Genomic DNA, 6,040 nt, shown 5'->3' with positions numbered 1-6,040 from the left:
AGTATAGCCCAAAAAGTATTTTCAGAGCGCTTTCCCTCACTTTGTCTCCCTTCTGATTTAATTCTATATTTACACATCAATCCCAAGGAGCCTAATGAAACCCCACCAGGCCAGACTAACAGACTATCCAGCCCTACAAGTTTCACTGCGGGCAAATCCAGTCAAATCCAGTCATGCAAAACCACAGTCTTTAGTGTTAAGGCTTTTATACCCCCAGGCACAAGCTTTAAATAACTGTAAACCCAAATTGTAATATTTGGTTCCAAAACCCATTTAAAACCCCATTATCTCTCCACACAGTACCTGGCTGAACAATCCAGTTGCCCTGTTCTTGGTGGATCAAATGCTTTTTAAAATAAAGATTCTTTTTATTTGCTTTCTGTTTCACAGTGTGAGGTCTGGTGTCTTGTAGATCTGAGGTCTCTGTGTTCTGTGGCTGGGGATTGTAAAGGCAAACACTGACGAGTTCTCTTTTTTTCTTTTCTTGCCAAAGCATAGTGTGAATGGTTTGGAAACAAGAACTACTGTTCAAAAGGGGAAGATGAGTGTAAGTAGAAGTAGCCAAAGAAGTAAAACTTGAGACTTAAAGATGCAAAAGCTAGAAATGTACATTAGGAAAGGAATTATTCATTTGTTTCCTATTTGTTCATGATATGTGAATCCTATTGCTGTTGGCTTCTTTACTCTATAGCTTAAAATGAAACAAAGTGTTTTGAATATTTAATTTGCATTAATTTTTTATGGGAGAGAGAGAGAGAGGGAGAGAGAATGAGCTGGTTTGGTTGGTTAAAGCATATTGTTACTGCAGTCAAAAGTCATGCTTACCATGTGTATCTTGGATCCCGGCAGACTTCTAGCAAATGCATACTCTCTGTCACCAGGGTCCTGGGCAAGGTTAGCACAGAGCAAATGCATCACCACTGTCAGTCGGCTCCACTGGTGATGCACAGGGCATTTCCCGAATACAAGAGTCACAGCCTCCCACTAGCACACACACACATTTGAAGCCTGTGGTCACAAATTCCGGAAAGCCAGTTCACCTTCAGCTCTGGAAATGAAATCTCCTGGCACTTCTCTTGAGACTGACATTCTTGCATATTCTTTCCTCTATCATTGCACAAATGACCACAAGCTTTTTTATGTTACTTAACTTCTTATTTCAAAAAAGGCATTCTGACATTAAACTATGTGACACAGAGGAATATCTAAGTTTCCCCCCCCCAAGTAAATTTCTGCATTTTAGGGTTTCTATGGGAATAACAGCGGTGTTTCCCAACTTGGAGGTGCACTTCTGTGAAGTGGAATCAAGGGCTGTGTTATGAGCTGGATTTTTAAAACTTTAGTGGGACCTATATGTAAGTGTATAGTCACAGAGAAAAAAATTGTAAAGATAGTTATCAAGCTCAGCCGGTGTGGCTCAGTAGTTGAGCGTCGGCCTATGAACCAGGAGATCATTGTTTGATTCCGGTAGGGGCATATGCCCGGGTTTTGTGCTCAGTCCCCAGTATGGGGCATGCAGGAGGCAGCCTATCAATGATTCTCTCTCATCATTGATGTTTCTATCTCTCTCTCCCTCTCCCTTCCTCTCTGAAATCAATCATATATCCTATATAATAAAAGGTTAATATGCAAGTCGACCATCGCTATGGTGCGCACTGACCACCAGGGGGCAGACGCTCAACGCAGGAGCTGCCCCCTCGTGGTCATTGCGCTCCCACAGGGGGAGCACCACTCAGCCAAAAGCTGGGCTCAAGGCCGGCGAGCACAGCTGCGGTGGCAGGAGCCTCCCCCGCTTCCATGGCAGCACTAAGGATATCCGACTGCTGGCTCCCCGCAGGGAGCAGGCCTAAGCCGTCAATCAAACATTCCCTGAGGGCTCCTGGACTGCAAGTGGGCACAGGCTGGGCTGAGGGACCCCCCACAAGTGCATGAATTTTGTGCACTGGGCCTCTAATATATATATATTAAAATGATAGTTACCAAAATATTAACAATGCTTATCTCTAGAGGCAGGATTATGGCAATTTCGTTTTCTTCTTTTGCTTATCTGTATATTCTAATTTCCTTTTCAAATCACCTATCACTTTTGTAATAACAAATGATGTAATACAGGATAAAAGGGGAAAATGTGGAAATGTGGTTGTATTTGGGCCACCCAAATATATCAGGTCTTAATCCCTAGAACTTGTAAATGTGTCTTTGTTGGTGTGGTTAAATGAAGGATCTTGAAATGGGGACACAATTCTGCATCATCTGGGTGAGCCCTAAATGTAATTACAAGTGCCTGGCAATTCTGAATTTTTATTATACAAACTGCCTGTTAAAGTTTTTTGTCTCTTCTCTTATAAATCAATTTTATTTATTTTTATTTTTTAAAAATATCTTTTATTGATTTTCCTTACAGAGAGGAAGGGAGAGGGACAGAGAGTTAGAAACATCGATCAGCTGCCTCCTATACACTCCCCACTGGGTATGTGCCCGCAACCAAGGCACATGCCCTTGACTGGAATCGAACCCGGGACCCTTGAGTCCGCAGGCCGACGCTCTATCCACTGAGCCAAACCGGTCAGGGCTCAATTTTATTTTTTTATGTTATTTTTTTCTTCATTGATTAAGGTATTACATATAGTAAATTAATCTTATTGAATGATAGTTTATACACATGAAAACACACCTATTTAAAGTTGAATGAGTTTTGATAAAGACTACCTCAAACATAATACAGAAGGCTTCCATGGCCCTAAAACATTCCTTCAAACCTATTTGCAGGCAGTTTCCCTGCCCACCAGCTGTGGTCGGAGACAACCACTAATCTGCTTTTTGTCACAGTAGTTTATAATCTCTCTTGTTTAGAATTTCTTATGAATGGAATCAGAGAGTATATATTCTTTGTGTCTGTTTTTATCATAACTTAGCATAAGGTTTTGATATTCATCCATACTCTTGTATATGTCATTAATTCATTTCTTTTTATTGTTGAGTACTATTCCAATCATATGTATCACATATATCACTATATATATGCATCACAATTTATTTTTATAATAATAATTTATGTTTGGGTTGTTTTTATCTATCTATCTATCTATCTATCTATCTATTTATCTATTTATTTTAATCCTCACCTGATATTTTTCCTCCATTGGTTTTTAGAGAGAGTGGGAGAAGGAAAGGCAGAGAGAAATATCCATGTGAGAGAAACACAGTGATTGGTTGCCTCCTGCATACGCCCTGACCAGGGCCCAGGCTGGGGAAGAGCCTGCAACCAGGGACATGCCCTTGACCAGAATCGAACCTGGGACCTTTCTGTCCACAGGTTGATGCTCTATCCACTGAGCCAAACCAACTAGGGTTGTTTCTAGTTTTTAGCTGCTATGAATAAAGCTGCTATAAACATTTCTTTTTGTAGACATAGGTTTTCATTAGGTAAATACTTGCAATCAGAATTGATGGGACACATGGTAAGTAAATGTTTAACTTTATAAACTATGAAATTGTTGTCTTTGTGTATTAGAGTTCTAGGTGGTCCACATCCTTGATAATAGCTTGATATTATCAGTTTTTTAAATAAACTTTCGTAGAACAGTTTCCGATTTTTAAAAATTGTCATAATACAGAGTTCTCATGTACACCTGCACCTACTTTTCCTTTCATTAATACAGTAAATTTATCAGTTTTTAAAATGTAGTTATTCTAAGGAGTCTGTAGTGGTATCTCATTGTGGTTATAATTTCCATTTCCATGTGACTAATGATGTTGGACACCATAAGGTGCTGATTGGTCAAATGAGTATCTTCTTTTGTGAAATATCTATTAAAAATCTACTTCTTTTAAGTATTTTAGGGACCAATTGTTTGTCAGACAGATGGATTGTGAATGTTCTCTCAGTTTGTGGTTTGTCTTTTCTTTTTTTTCAAATATATTTCTTTATTGATTTTAGAGAGGAAGGGAGAGGGAGAGATAGAAACATTAATGATGAGAAAGAATCATTGATCGGCTGCCTCTTGCATGCCCCCCACTGGGGATTGAGCCTGCAACCCTGGCTTGTGCCCTTGGCCAGAATGGAAACTGGGAACTCTTCAGTCCACAGGCTGACGCTCTATCCACTGAGCCAAACCGGCTAGAGTTGTCTTTTCATTGACTTAATGTCTTCAACAGTTTTTAAATTTTATGAAGTTCAACTCATTTATTTCACCTATGATTTGTACTTTTTGTATCATATTTAAGACCTTTGTTAACCTGTGGTAGCAAAGATTCCATCTGCAATCTTAATTCTTTTATTGCCATTAACATAACATATTCACAGGATATGGGTTTTACAGTGTAGACATCTTGGGGGCCATTATTCTGCCTACCAAGTAATTCCATTACCAGATGAAAAACTGCTCTTCTGTTTCTAGTGTGCTGAGTGTTCCACTCTCTCTAAAAATCAATGGGAAAAAAAATCCTCAGGTGAGGATTAACAAACAAAAAAAAAGGCGGGGGGAGAGATGATCATGAAGAGGAAGGGTTGGCAGATATGGATGAAGGGGAGGAGGATGAAGATGATGATGAGGGGGAGAAAGGAGAGGACAATGAAGGAGATGACTAATAGAACACTGATGGATTCCAATCTTTTTAAATTTTATCCAATCCCTGGGAGCAAGTTTTGGTATCAATCTCTCTTTTTTTTTCCCCTCTTGTGCTCAGTTGCCTAGTTTTTAAGGTCTCTTCTCTCTCCTTAATACCACGGTTCTCACCTTATTTGGAGGGGAATTACCTTGAACACAATACAGTGGGAAAAGAATCTCCACCCCTTTCTGTTCCAAATATATTTTTATCTTGTCTCAACATCAGTTGCCTAGTTTTTAAGGTCTCTTCTCTCTCCTTTATACCATGGTTCTCACTTTATTTGGAGGGGAATTACCTTGAATACAATACAGTGGTTAAAGAATCTCCACCCCTTTCTGTTCCAAATATATTTTTATCTTTTCCTGTCTCAACAAAAACTTTATGGAACCAACATCATCGTGTTCTGTGGGAAAAAAGAAAAACCTGTTTCATTAGCTTTGCTGGAAGCTGGAGGGTGCTAGGCCCCGCCCAGTGCATAGAATTCTAGCTCTTCCCCCTCCTTTCTCTGCATATGGGGCTCAGATTACACTGTCTCCATGAGAATATGGGCAGTTAGCATTAACCAACATGTATCTGTCTACTTTCTTTTAAAAAGAGGAAAAGATAAAAACAAAAATGGGGGGCCCTAGCCTGTTTGGCTCAGTGGATGGAGCGACGGCCTGCGGACTAAAGGGTCCCAGGTTCGATTCTGGTCAAGGGCATGTGCCTTGGTTGCGGGCACCCCCAGTGGGCCCCCTCCTTTCTCTGCATATGGGGCTCAGATTACACTGTCTCCGTGAGAATATGGGCAGTTAGCATTTACCAACATGTATCTGTTCTTTTAAAAAGAGGAAAAGATAAAAACAAAAATGGGGGGATGGAAGGGGAGTTAAAGAAACTGGCTGGACTAACTTTATAGGATTTCTAGGAAACAGTGAAAGGTTTACAACAACCATATGAATGCTCAATGAAGAAAAAGCTACCTTTAAAACGATGGGCAATTTCATGGCATTTTCACTTGCCTTTGCCCCATCCCCCGACAAAATCTCGGGATCCTAAACCGGACTGACCTTTAGAAACGTCCCTAGTTCTAAAATTCTTTAACCCACCCCGTTAACAAAAACGAAGGAACTAGGTAAAAGAAAAGCCAGAAACGATGAGCCTTCAAGAAAACAAAACAGCCAACAGGGAGGAGGAAGCCGGAGCGGTCCACGAATTAGAAGTGAACTTCCTGTCCTGGGCGAACTTCCGGGATCAGCAACAGGGCGACCCAATCAGAACCTTCCTCCGGGAGCCAATGGGAGAGCACATTACAAAGAGCCAATCCGAGCAGCGCTATCACTGTTATGGTCCTGTCAGGGCGCCGGCGTCGTGTTGTTTGGGCCGTCGCCACGGCGGAGACTTTGCTGGGGCCTCCTCGAGGCGCTGCGCTCGTCCCGGCTCGCTTCCG

The 6,040-nt window shown here is 41.1% G+C and overlaps 1 protein-coding gene across 2 annotated transcripts in view; it reads right to left on the bottom strand.

Annotated features, from left to right (window-relative positions):
• Positions 1–934, bottom strand: part of NLRC4 (NLR family, CARD domain containing 4) — a 33,154-nt gene extending 32,220 nt beyond the window's left edge. For both annotated transcript variants that reach the window (XM_014533198.1, XM_014533199.1), the window contains exons 1-2: positions 826–934; positions 304–524 (exon numbers count right to left, since the gene is read on the bottom strand). The gene's annotated coding sequence lies outside the window, so the exon portion shown is untranslated. The remainder of the gene's footprint in view (positions 1–303; positions 525–825) is intronic.
• Positions 935–6,040: the final 5,106 nt, after the last annotated feature.

Source organism: Myotis brandtii, unplaced genomic scaffold (genome assembly GCF_000412655.1).
Source record: "Myotis brandtii unplaced genomic scaffold, ASM41265v1 scaffold953, whole genome shotgun sequence".
Taxonomy (NCBI): domain Eukaryota; kingdom Metazoa; phylum Chordata; class Mammalia; order Chiroptera; family Vespertilionidae; genus Myotis; species Myotis brandtii.
Note: the sequence above shows the minus strand (reverse complement) of the source record. Positions and strands in the feature narration are given on the sequence as shown.